Source organism: Strongylocentrotus purpuratus, unplaced genomic scaffold, assembly GCF_000002235.5.
Source record: "Strongylocentrotus purpuratus isolate Spur 01 unplaced genomic scaffold, Spur_5.0 spur5_scaffold_5, whole genome shotgun sequence".
Lineage (NCBI taxonomy): Eukaryota > Metazoa > Echinodermata > Echinoidea > Camarodonta > Strongylocentrotidae > Strongylocentrotus > Strongylocentrotus purpuratus.
This window is the reverse complement of record NW_022145611.1, coordinates 19,971,598-19,984,691: the sequence shown is the minus strand read 5'-3', so window position 1 is coordinate 19,984,691 and position 13,094 is coordinate 19,971,598. Positions and strand designations below refer to the sequence as shown.

General features: G+C 35.6%; 2 non-coding genes across 2 annotated transcripts; both read left to right on the top strand.

The window, feature by feature from the left end:
* Positions 1 to 11,493: 11,493 nt before the first annotated feature.
* TRNAQ-CUG lies at positions 11,494 to 11,565 on the top strand. Its single transcript has one exon. It is a non-coding gene; the product is annotated as a tRNA-Gln (tRNA).
* Positions 11,566 to 12,141: 576 nt separating this feature from the next.
* TRNAQ-CUG lies at positions 12,142 to 12,213 on the top strand. Its single transcript has one exon. It is a non-coding gene; the product is annotated as a tRNA-Gln (tRNA).
* The last annotated feature ends 881 nt before the right edge of the window (positions 12,214 to 13,094 follow it).

The following is a 13,094-nucleotide window of genomic DNA, read 5'->3' as shown; positions in this document are numbered from 1 at the left end:
GCGCTATGGTCTGCATGACCGAGAGATCAAAGTGTTTCCTTGAAGATTGCGTCCCCGGATAGCGGCGGGTCAATTCCCCTTGATGATTACGATTTGTTGCACTTTTGTCGTCCCAACCAATTTCTTCAGAACTCCGCCGCGCGTGGTGGATTGTACGTCTTGAACCGCTCTCGTCTCCGACTGTTTTCCCGCACTTTCTGCACTTTTTTTGGGCGGCAAATCACGACTCGTCTGCACTTTTCTTGGGTAAGTGTGGGGTTCGTGAGATCAGCTCTCGGCAGCTTTGAGGGATAAGTTCTGAGATTAGTGTGATTATTAATCCTAATCTAATTAATCTCAAGGAATTATCAAAATGCCAAGCTCTCAATGATATCGATATCTATGAAGACAAAAAATTGATCTTTTTGTAAAGAACAGTAATTGGTAAACACTTCGAGTGCTACAGAAATCCCTTTTCTCTTTACATCATTTCATTCAAGTCTTATTTCGACTTAGTAGTGAATGGATTACTGCAAATAATGCGACCTCAATATCGTCAGCATGAATGAAATTGATAAGGTATCTCTGAATGAAAGATAGAGATAAACCGAAATATGAAACACAAATCGATTCATTGTCAGTTCCTATAAATTCATCTTTAGCTTGTTTGTCGTGAAAGCATTGTGATATGACCGTCCGGTTTCATTCAGTTTTCCTCTCAGAAAAATACGGCAACTCCTAATGAAAAGATGCTATACCTTTTTTTGCACGAAAGCGACGAGTTTGGCAATTCATTTCTGTGTCAATTCATTATTATTTACGTTTCGTCAAAATCTGTTAGATTTATCATTTTTATGATAAATTTTATGATGTTATATACCAAAAACATCGACGAGAGTATGACACAAAGATCTGTATACAAAATCATATATGAGCACTATATTATGAGGATACATTTCCAGCTTGATGCTTTTCCCAAAAGTGAAAAGAATTTTCAATAATTCAACTGATTTCAATGATTTTATCAATTTAAACATCATATTATCTTCACTATATTTTCATTCATTAAGTTTTTTCCCCTCGCCCTCCGGTGTTTAAAAGAAGTTTGCAATAAGCCTTTCGGGAGCTAACCCTAATAATTATTGTTATAATTACCCTAATTGTTGCAGCCAAGGTGCGCGTCAGCTTTTACAAAACATATGGTTCTATTCGCATCGTCTTTTACCACTAACCATTCCGAGTAGAGTATCTTTTCCATATTAAAAGGTATACAAATACCCAACACTCGAGTAACTGCCCAATTATTAATGAAAGCTTTTACATATAATCGACGATATTACCGCAGTCACAACGAGGAGACGACAATCGACCGAACGAAAAATGACATTACCCCCGAATGGCCAAGATTCAGTCGATTTGGAGTCGGTCTTGCTGTGTGACCGGGGTACATTCAGCGATGTGCGCACTGCGGTCTCATGCTATGTAACCGGGGACACACCCTCATACCACGCCCAGGCTGTTTATCACTGTCGTATTTTACGGGAAACCGCTACCGTATATTGTGCGGTAGTAAAACGATACCTTCCAAGTGATTTTCGAGGCCTGATGCCTTTCCTGCAATTATTATTTTCTATCTAGTTAAGATTTGTAAATAGATAATATTAACTGCTTCGTGATAAATTGACATCTAGAGGCATATTCAAATCAATTGATTCATGAATATGCATTATGAAACAACACCGAACAAAGGTCCATCTCAATCGAGAAAAAAAAAAAAAAAAAAGATACTACAATATCTCATGACGTCTAATTTTTTTAAATGCCTAAATATAGCTTCTACGGTAAAACAAAATTGATGATTTGTGAAGCTTCCATCTCGCAGACAATCATGAAATCTGATTTATCAATGAAAAAGGGAATATGATTATGCTCTACAATCATGAACATCATAAATAGCTGTGCGTCTAACTAGTCACATCTATTCATAAATTTGTATTTAAATTCATTCCAGGACTTTATTTTTTTTAAAGCCCAAATCAATTTTAATTTTAGAGGTGACTTTTTATCATTTTGATATTGCCTTAGATTTCATATCGAGATAAGATTAAAGTGACTCCATTTTATTTTTCCTCAAATAAAACGAGATTATGACCAGTTTGAAAATTAGTTTGAGTCGAACGAAGGTGGGCATCGATAACCCCCCCCCCCCCCCCCCCGTCAGGAGTTGCTGAATAAATATCGGATTAGATAACATGCAAAGGGCAGGAGTGTGACAAAGAGATATTAAATAGAAGGAGGGATACAAGTGGGTAATAATATAAATTCCAAATTGAGGAAATAATTCCTACTTTTGGGTAAATGATAAACAACTTCAGAATTTTCAACTCGTTTTAAATGCATTAACGTTACCAAAAGGGAGCTAATTATCTTAGTGATGGATTATTAGAGATTTCGTCGGCACATTAACATTTTGTTACCAATTATGAGCCTCTTAATGTTTTTGTTTTTTTATCTTTAAATAACGTGAAGATTCTCTAATGTCTAAAATAATGCGTTTAAAGTTGTTGTTTCGTTGAAAAATATGGATGTACAAAGCAAAATAGGAAAAAACTAATAAATTGTAAGAAATATGAATAAATAAATTTAAAAAGCAGAAATTGTTCAATAATTATCGTTCAACAAAATGTATTGATGATTACAGAGGGTCAATTTCGGCCTTGAAAATGTTAAAAAGAAAACAATTCCAAGTACGTTCTTGTAGTGTACTTTACAAGCGTTTACCTGAAATATGAAATCTATGAGCGAAGTATTGATAAAAAATAATTGAGGATTTCACGATAGACGATTTAAATTACAATTCACAATACATAGTATCAAATTTCAACCACTTTGACTATACGATATAGTTTTGCGGACTTATGAATTCAAGGAATAAAAATGTGAAAATGAAATTAAATATTTAGGAGCCGAATCTTGGTGATGCGACTCGGCTTATATGCCTTAATCCACCTTGGTTAACACAGCATTAGCCGAGATCATTCGCACTAATCTCCAAACTCCTTTCCCAAAATCTCCCGACTCGTCACGTTTTAATAGAAATCAAACGATGGGCAGAATTAACGAATATACCGTGCAAAGAATATCACTTTACTTGGCAATTTCCACAATTTGATATTGTGTAGAACAACATCGCCGCATGACCTTGGCATAGACTAGCCAAAAGTACACAGCGACGTCAATCAACTACACGGTGTGCTAAAAAAAAATATGGGCGGAGCTGTGTCAGAGTTCTTTGTGTATTATCAACGTTGCGTTCTCGTGACAAGCGATACTTCATTGATATGTTGTGAAGTACACCTGGCTAGATTTCAAACAATTAACGAGGTACATGATTTCATTTCTCTTTGGAAATTCGATTTTCTAATTCAATTTGTCAATCTCACTGTATTGGATTCAGTCATCAAGACGAAAACCGTATTCATTCATTAATTTTTCACCGAAAATTTAGAGTTGAAAACAAATTACAAACAATCCTCATCCTGTATTAAAGCTTGCATTATGAGACTATTGGTCAATATTTTGTATCATTTTAAATCTTTTCGCATTAAATTTCATATTATATTATTGTGCTTGTGATGAAGATGAACTAGTCATGCATATAGTTTATAATTGTATCAAATACTGATGAAAAGCTCTGTATGTAGGCATAATATAATATATAGGCCTAGACTAGTTTCATTAGAAAGACAAAGTTCGCTCTATTCGATAATTTGTTGTTAGTATTTGTATTCTCACTTTTGTATTTCCATACCGCATCTAAATTAGAAAATGAAATGATTAATATTGGATAAGACCTAGTTAACCTTATCTTTACTGTTATGTAAATTTATACGGATTATAAAGTAATTGACATCCTGCGACACAGTTAGAAATTTAGTTTCCTTACCAGCATAAAATAAATATTCCAGAAGCGTAATCATGCAAGTAAGTAACATGTTTGATTTTCGCATGATTGAGTACCAGCTACTAAACAATTAATTTTATGCTGGTAAAGAAAGACTAAAAAATGACCTGATATTACTCATTCTCCTTTTTTTAGTTTGGGTAAAGGTGAAGAAAAAAATCAAGTTTTCTCATTCTCTTTATGTCAGTTTTGAAGAATATTATTGTACAGTAGTCCACAGAAGAGGATTGCTCTTCATGTGCCTTCAAATCCAAAATATGACGAAAAAGTAGCATACAAGTTTGGACCAAACCTTCATGCGACATTTCGTTATGTATAGTCCCATATACCCTTTGCTTTGTGAGTTACAATCATGAAGATTGGATCAAGTTTGTATCCTATAAGTAATATATGTACTAAATATTCAGCTTTTCCTTAGAAGCAATAATTGCTAGAAATTCTAGACGGCTTTTGTAACAATGTAATCACACAACCAGAACTCAGTTTAAACGCGAATATTATTACACCCTCCGTAATATTGACTTCAGAAATCCACCCGACCGCAGCCCTTTGCTGGCGTACTGAAGACGGTATTCGGAGAAATTCTAAACGTCTGTGAGAATGACAGCTGCTTCGTGTTTCCATCAGTTGTCTATACGGTATAGAAAATAAGCAAATAAATAACAGAAGGTGAAGTTAAGCAAATAAAGAGGAATTATTGAGTCGGAATTGGGTTTTGCAGAGCGGAGAAATAATTATCATCTGCAAAGATATACTGTATAAATTCATTTAAATTTTAGCTGCGGTACAATGGCAAGATGCTTTCGATTTTGTAATCGCATCAGGTGTTTTTATTTAAACGAAAATGATGGGGTCGTTTTAAAAGATGGTGAGAAGTGTAAACGCTTGGTTAGCTGCGAGATGAATAATTTGTTTGTTATATTAATGAGATCATACTGTATCCTCTGCTGAGAGAGCCTTAAATGCATTATCTTATTTCATTGTAGATATTTGGTCAATTCCAATCTCGCCCATAACAGACTATATTGTTTTCCTTCACGCAGATATAGGCCCAAGAAATACTAAATGTAAAATAAGAAATAAGTATAGATTGTACCCTCGTGCAACTCTGTCTATACAATGGCCAACCATTTTATTCAAAAAATCATTGTTTCATATCTGTATGTGGCTTTACATAGAAAATAAAACGATAAAACAGCAAGTAGATAACAATAATTATGTATTTTGAATAGGCCATAATTCACTTATACTTATAAAGTAAGATAAACGGGCTTATTCGTATTATAAATTTGAATATAGTACAAACAATCTATTAGATGAATTATTGGAGAACCTGTATATTCATGGTTTTTATTATATTTATAGTTGACCTTTATGGTTTTTGTATTAATTTATTTATGTTTTTCTTGAAATCGAAAAGTTTTCAAAGTACTGTACAATATATTCTATTCAAGTAAATTTTATCAGAACACCTTGGCTTCGTGCAATCCTTTTAGCCATTTTCATGTGTTTCAGTATAGATTAATGTCACAGAACTTTACTCCAGTCGGAGATTTCAAATCGTCAAATCGTTTTAAGATCATGATCAATTCATTATCCCTGTACCGTTTTTGTTGTGGAAAAAGTTCATAACCCAAATCATAATCATGAACTTCCGCGACAGTTATTCCAGTACATCTGACCTTTGAATTATGAAAGAGAGGATAAAAAAATCACAACGGTCGTTATTCTTGTAATGTGATAATAATCGACCAGCAAGTTGCTTTTTCATAGAGTATTGTCATAATTTATCATTATCATCATAAACAGGATGTAATTCATCTATTCATTGCAAGGTTTTCCAAGTCCTTTTCTCTTTTTCATGAAAAAGCCATTAATGAGTCAGACATTGTAGACATATCCGTTGAAGAAAACAAAACCAAACAATATATTTTTTGAACACCTTATTTCAGAAGGATACCCAAATATTGATACCGTTCTAATCACTGAAGGAGTTCTATCTGCTAAGGTAATTGGCCTTGTACTCATAACACCAATACCTACCTCCTTTGGAAAATAACGGCCTTGGTGTGAAAATAATGAAGTGATCCTCACGTTTTCCTCTATCCCGACTTTCTCATTGCTCTTGTCATCACGTCTTCAAAGTCAAATACAAATTCAGCCTCATTCCCATACATACTTCTTGTACAAAGGTTGTACAAAGAGCACATAAAATACATATTGGCTTATGAGAAAACAAATGCACAATGCTTTCATGGTGTTCAATACAATTTATATTAACATTATCATTTTTGTTTTCTATTTACAAAAAATGCAACTTCATTTTCCATACTTCTTTTACGAGAGCAATGGAAAACACACATTAAATCATCATATTCCAAACATTCATAATTATCTTATTATTAGTCCGATTTATTTCAAACTTCAACCATTCTGTTTATCTTAATTTCTCTTATATTACAAAGATGAACTTATTACAAGAATTGGATTGCCCTCTGATATAGTTGTGCAGACTAATGGCTTATGAAACGTAAGACACCCAACTTCACTAAATCGCCCATCACATTGAAATTGAACACAATGTGGTTATTACTAAATCGTGATGAGGAGGTAGGTAAAGGAAATCAATATGCATAAGTATCATTAAATCTTATCCCTAGATATGAAATCGCATTCGTTTGTTGATACTCTTAAGAAACTCTCTAAAAGGGTTTGTATCAAATTTATAAGCGAAAAATAATATATACAAAGTCTGTTTCCTTATTTGTTTTGCTTAGGCATAATATAGATAGAGATAGAGGAAGTGGCAATATTTTGTGTGATTAATTGCCATTGATATAGTATCATGAAAGAAATTAATTCATTTTTCTATACATTCCTTCACCGAGTGAAGAGAATTATGATGTTATGCTTTACTCGTATAATGTAAGTAAAAAGAAAAGTGACTCCGGTCTAATCATGTGATGTCATCACCTTGAAAAAAATATTACTGAAGTTTCTGGAAAAGATAAGGACAGAGGGGGGAAGACATAGATTGATAGACAAACAGGCATACAGACAGACTTGAGTGACTAAATACTATAGGTTTCCGTTACTTTCGATTTAATAGTATTGGCATCATCAGTATGAAATTTGCACCAATCTTGTGAAACCAATATGCTACAAAAATTATTTCCTCTTTTCCTTGAATAGAATAAAGTATCGTCATCAATATGAACTTTGCACCAATCATGTGAATTGGTAAAAACATATACTTTAAAAAAAATATCAATTCCTATTTGACATAATTTCAAAACGGTGATCCAAAGTTGATTTCCAGATTTGCATTTCAGACTTGTACGCATTGGACCAACAATCCTTATGAAAAATCAGAAAATTTGGTTCTCATTAATTTGTTTCTCCTGATCGAAAAGAATTATCTGACATAATTTAGACATCCGGAAGACCTATATTTCTAAACCAAATGGTAGAAACTACGGTTCTCCTATCCGACGCCCTCAACCCCCTTTTTGGCACCCCATAATTGGGATAATGCCTCGCTCCCTTGCTTGTCATTCTTCTCATCCTTCATCTGTTCTCGTGTGTTTGTATACTGTCAAGAGTACATGCAAAACATACATTATATCCTCCCGTCCCATGCACACCATCTACATGTAAGCTATTACTGTTTGTAACGGATACAATGGAAAAATGTACATATGTATTGTATTGTATCCTAAATTAGGGTGAGAATAATTTCCGTGTTGTCGTCATGTACGCTATAAGACCAGAATGATTTGTGTACATGATGATTTTGTATTGCTATTTTTGTTGACGTAATCTTACTTTTAATTCTCAAAATTGTCCCCAACTTATTGCTGTGTTATCAGGGACGTAGATCGGGGGTTGGTGGGGGCAGTTTCTCCCCCCCCCCCCCCCGCCCCAAGATATCTTTATCTTGTCAACTTCTTGTCACAATCCTGTTCTTTCGTGAGCATAGTACTTTCGTTTCCCCCTTCTCTCTCTCTCTCTCTCTCTCTAACTCCAACTCAAACATTAATAAAGATCATGATCTGACTGACGTGTTACATTCGATAACAACCAAGCTCCTCCCCGATCATTAACCATTCAACCCTCTTTTCACCACAAAAAGTCCTCAAAATGAGAATTCTGTAATAAGTCGCCGATGTCGTGCGCCCTAAACCCCCTGATTGAGGTTCCGTTTCCTACATTCGAAAATGTCTATTTTGGATTTTGCGTGACGAAGTATATAGCGGAAGACCTTGCACTTGCATTGGTGGTAGAACGAAACTCAACCAAGGAGTGACTGTACTTTTTTGCAGTCAGGACCCATTGTCTTCAGTCCGTCAGCTTGGATTGCAGGTTAAGGGCTTGGTTATAGGTTTGAGAAAACGGGAGATAAGAATAACAATGGATCGTAATCTGGAAATGATTCTGTTGCATGCAGTGTTTAATATATTATGAAGAACAGAATTGAAGGACGGTAATGGTCGAGGAGAAAAGTGAGAGATATATCAGAGATAATAGAGAGAGAGAAAGAAAGAGAGAGAGAGAGAGAGAGAGAGAGAGAGAGAGAAGGGAGAGAAAAGACATATTACACTTGTATTACATCACAGTGGAGTGTGTGTGTGTGTGTGTGTGTATGTGTAAACCTGCATAAAGATGAAATGAGAAACGAAAACAAAATTGGAAAAGAAAAAAAGAGATAACGATTTCAAAATTATGCAGCATTGTTCTGTTTATATCGGGCTATGCCCCAATCCTTTAATATAATTATACTATAGACATTTTTCTAAAAAAAGATTGATAAATGAAACCAAGGAATAAAATGAGCAAATGAATCATAAGTGAACACATATGCAAATATAATTAGCATTTATATTATGGTAAACAACCGAAATATGTGTATGGGGGGGGGGGGGGGTGGAGAGAAGGAGACAAACAGAAAGGCAGATTAATAAAGAGGAATATAAGATGGAATAAGGCAATCGTAACAAGCGGACATACAAACGATAATCAACTTTTTTTGCTCAAAAACAGCGCGTGACCGAAAGATGGCGCTATGCAGCGATCAGAATGGCTGGTACCGACATACCGGATTATTTGCTATACAACCGGAACAGAGGTGATTTTTTGAATGACAAATTTGGGGTACAATGTGAGTATGTACCCCACCCTGATAGAATTTGAGAACCCCCTTTTTATTGTTTTTGTAAAAGTTTTTACCAGCCATCTATGCCCATTTTCCGTATAATAACCCTGGATACGCCATTGATGCGTGACACTCACCAATCTTGTTTCGTTTTGTGGCGGAATGAAGAGATGAGGTGGGGGGGGGGGGGGGGGATGGCTCATTCTTTTGGAGCAGAGGAGAAGATGGAAAAAAGGAGAGCAATTGACAGATATATTAAACTAAATACTTAGATGGAATATATTTTTATTTTTTTAGTTTAAATACAAATAAAACATTATTTTATCATTTAAAATCAATATTTCTGTGCTTGTGATCTTTGTTCTTTTAAATGGACAAAACAAAAAACAAAATTATCTTTTTAATTATCAATATTTCCTCATTGTCTTTTATTCGTAATTTTCCTGGGGGTGAGGAGGGGGTGATGGGGTTATAATAACATTATTTCATGAAGAAAATTTTCTCAACGAAAAATGTAATTATTAGACAAAAAGATTGTTGAAAATATATAAAGGGGAGCATTAGTACGGCATATCAGCTGGCAATGAAAATTCTCGGCAAAACCGTCGTAGATGGGGTACTGTCTCTAGCTAAAGAGAGCAGGAGTGAATATTTCAAAATTCATATCCAAGGAACACCTTGATTGTGCTTACCACCTCATATCAGTACTTGTCAGGCCGATCTCCATCTTCACCGTAATTCATCATCATCATCATCATCATCATCATCATCATCATCATCAGCATCATCATCATCATCATCAGCAGCAGCAGCAGCAGCAGCAGCATCGTGATCAGTATCATCATCATCATCATCATCATCATCATCATCATCATCATCACCACAACTTTATCATCATCATTATCATCATCACCACCTAGTTTGCAGGCACAAACCCTTGACTTGGCATCCGTATAGTGCCATCACCACCACCACCATCACCACCATCCTCATTATTATCATCATCCCCACCTAGGGAGGGGGTGTATTTCATGAGCTGTTTCAATCAACGAAGGTCTTTAATTCAGGGCTTCTCAAAGTCCGGATGCAGATCGCGGGACATACAGTATGTTGGTCCGGACCGTCCGGAGGGGAGGGGGATAGGGGGTGGGTGGGCTTAAAAGGGCCGCGGCACACTGGTCCCCCCTCTTTTGATACGGAATGTATGTTATTTTGACCTAAAATTTAAAACAAGGCTCATTTTCTTCAGTATACAAGTAAAAGTACTGTAAATTTTAGGAGTAGATTGTCTGAACATTAATTTTGATTCAATGCCGTCGTATGCAATAACTCCATTTTGGTTTAAGCGACTTTCTGCCGGAAAACGGTGGCATTTTCCCCACTGATATATTACATGCATATCACTTTTGATTGTCTTAACCCTAATAAGGCCGGGCTATTTGAGGTCTTAGTATGGCCGGGGGGGGGGGGCATTATGGCCCCCCTTAAGATCTCGGCCTCGAAGCGGCCGATCGCCGCGAAAATTTGCACGCATGTCAAGTGAAGTGTATAGAGTATATGATAATTTCAATTTTTTGAAAAATTCACTCATTCGCATATTTATGGTAATTAATGCAAATAAAGTCATAAAACTCACATTTTTACCCATAAATCACATATTATTCATGATTAGGCATTCTTTTTCACTACATATAGTCATTAGACCATTCTGAATAATAATACAAAAAAAAAAATGGAAGAGCCTGCTTATTCCTTATGTTATCCCTTTTTTTGATAATTTCTTATGTATTTTATTGTTTTTTTAACTTATGTATTTCATTGTTTTTGTTGTTTTATTTCATTTCTTACTAAATTCAACTATTTTGACACCCAAAACAACCACCTAAACTTTAAACAAGACCCAATAACCCATGTTTGATCTGTTTTTAGGAAAAATGACTTTTCCATATGTTTTGTACACAAATCACGAAAATGAGCGATTTTCGGGCTGACATGCAAAGACAAAAGGTCACGTGACCTTGTAACCGTAGGTCCGATTTTCAAAAAAAATCTTTTAAAAGTTGCGCAAGACTCGAAAGAAAAAAGTCAGCGAGTGGCGGGGCGCCATCCATATGCGTTCTCGAGCAATCAGAAAAATTGTGAAGGGGGGGGGGCATAATGCCCCCCGGCCTTATTAGGGTTAACGCTTAAAATGAAGGCACATGTAAAGACACATAATATGTATTATACCACAAACTTATATGTATGGAAATAATTGATCAAGTTAGTAAACTAAATTTGCCCATTGTTTTAGACGTTTAAGCTTGTATAGAAATCACATCTGGACCATCAAGGAAAAAGTTTAAGAACCACTGGCCTAGATGTATGGAAAGCAAACCCCGCCCTGAAACATCAAGTTGGTCCCATGGTATAATGGTTAGCACTCGAGACTCTGAATCTCGTGATCCGAGTGCAAATCCCGGTGGGACCCCTCTTTGTAGAGGAAAAATCAAAGATAGAGTTTTTGTCAAGGCAAGGCCTGAGTGATTAGAAAAAAAGGTAAACAGTTTTTATTCCTTAGAAGCATTGGCGCACCGAGGGGTGTTTTGGGTGTTCAAACAACCCCCTTGGCAAACAGGGGGTGTTTAGGTGTTCAAACACTCCCGCCTCCCTTGGCAAAAGGAGGTTCCCTTTTCATTCTCACAAGTGCATTTTTTCATCTCTGGTGAGTGCACATTTTCAGGTGTTAGAAGTGCCCCTTGTGAACTTCTTTAATCTATAAATAAAAACTTTGATACGTGTTTCTTTTCTTTTCTAATATGTGTTGTTGTTGTTCCTTCTGATAAGTGCCTCCTTTTCGTTCTCCATAACATGCGCCACTAAGAACAACTTTTTATTTAAAATTCCTCAAAGCTCGTTCGCTATGCTCCCTCACATTCATGTTTGATACGATATGAGATTGCGCTTAAAACTCTATCAGGATTGTTTTCCCTCTTTATTAGAAATAACTTTCGCAGCGACACAATGCCCCTGTTCAAACCTCAAATACCATAGTGTACATAAAGACGGTCCCATGGTGTAATGGTTAGCACTCGAGACTCTGAATCTCGCGATCCGAGTTCAAATCCCGGTGGGACCTCTTACTTTTTTGTAGAGGAAAAATTTCAAATAGGCGTTGATAGATGCGTAATAGGTACATGTATTAAGAATAATAATAATAATATGAATTAAAAAATAATTGCCGCTCGCTTGCTAATGAGTATTCAGACCATATACCCGACTGCAAAGTATGATGCTTTAGCAGTACCTTTGACCATGTAAAGAGAGAAACACTATAGAAATCATCCTGATACTAAGTAGGGGTATATAGTACAATATATACCAATCTCTAAAAATTATATATTTTCGCTTTGAACTTTCCCGTTGTTGGTGCCCCTTTTTTTTCTGGAGAAATTGAATTTATTGTAGATGCCCCTCCCTCCCCCACAACTTTGGAAGAGGCAATTTGTGAAGTCAATTTTCAAATATCCACCACAACATCAAGACGGTCCCATGATGGTTAGCACTCGAGACTCTGAATCTCGCGATCAGTGTTCAAATCCCGGTAGGACGTCGTCCTTTTGAAGAGGAAAAAATTTCAAATAGGCGTTGATAGATTTTTAATTGATATAAAGGCCTGATTAGATGAAGAAAAGAAAAAAGACACGTACATATATTTTACATGTTTTATCCCTTCAAAGGAATTACAATTTTAATATTTTTCAGATGATATATCCCGGAATAATGATAATCAAACGAGACTTCAAATCTCGCGATCAAAATCCAAATCTCGGTGAGACCTTATCATTTTGTTGAGGAAAAATCAAAAATAGGAGCTACAGGATTTATTTCCCAACAGCATTCAGCCCTATGGTTCAAAGGAAAAGTGAATAACGAAAAGAAAAGGAAAAGGAAAGGACAGCAAAGAGTAGGACCGCTTTTTTATTTACATTTTAGTATTTTATTTATGCATGTTTTTAT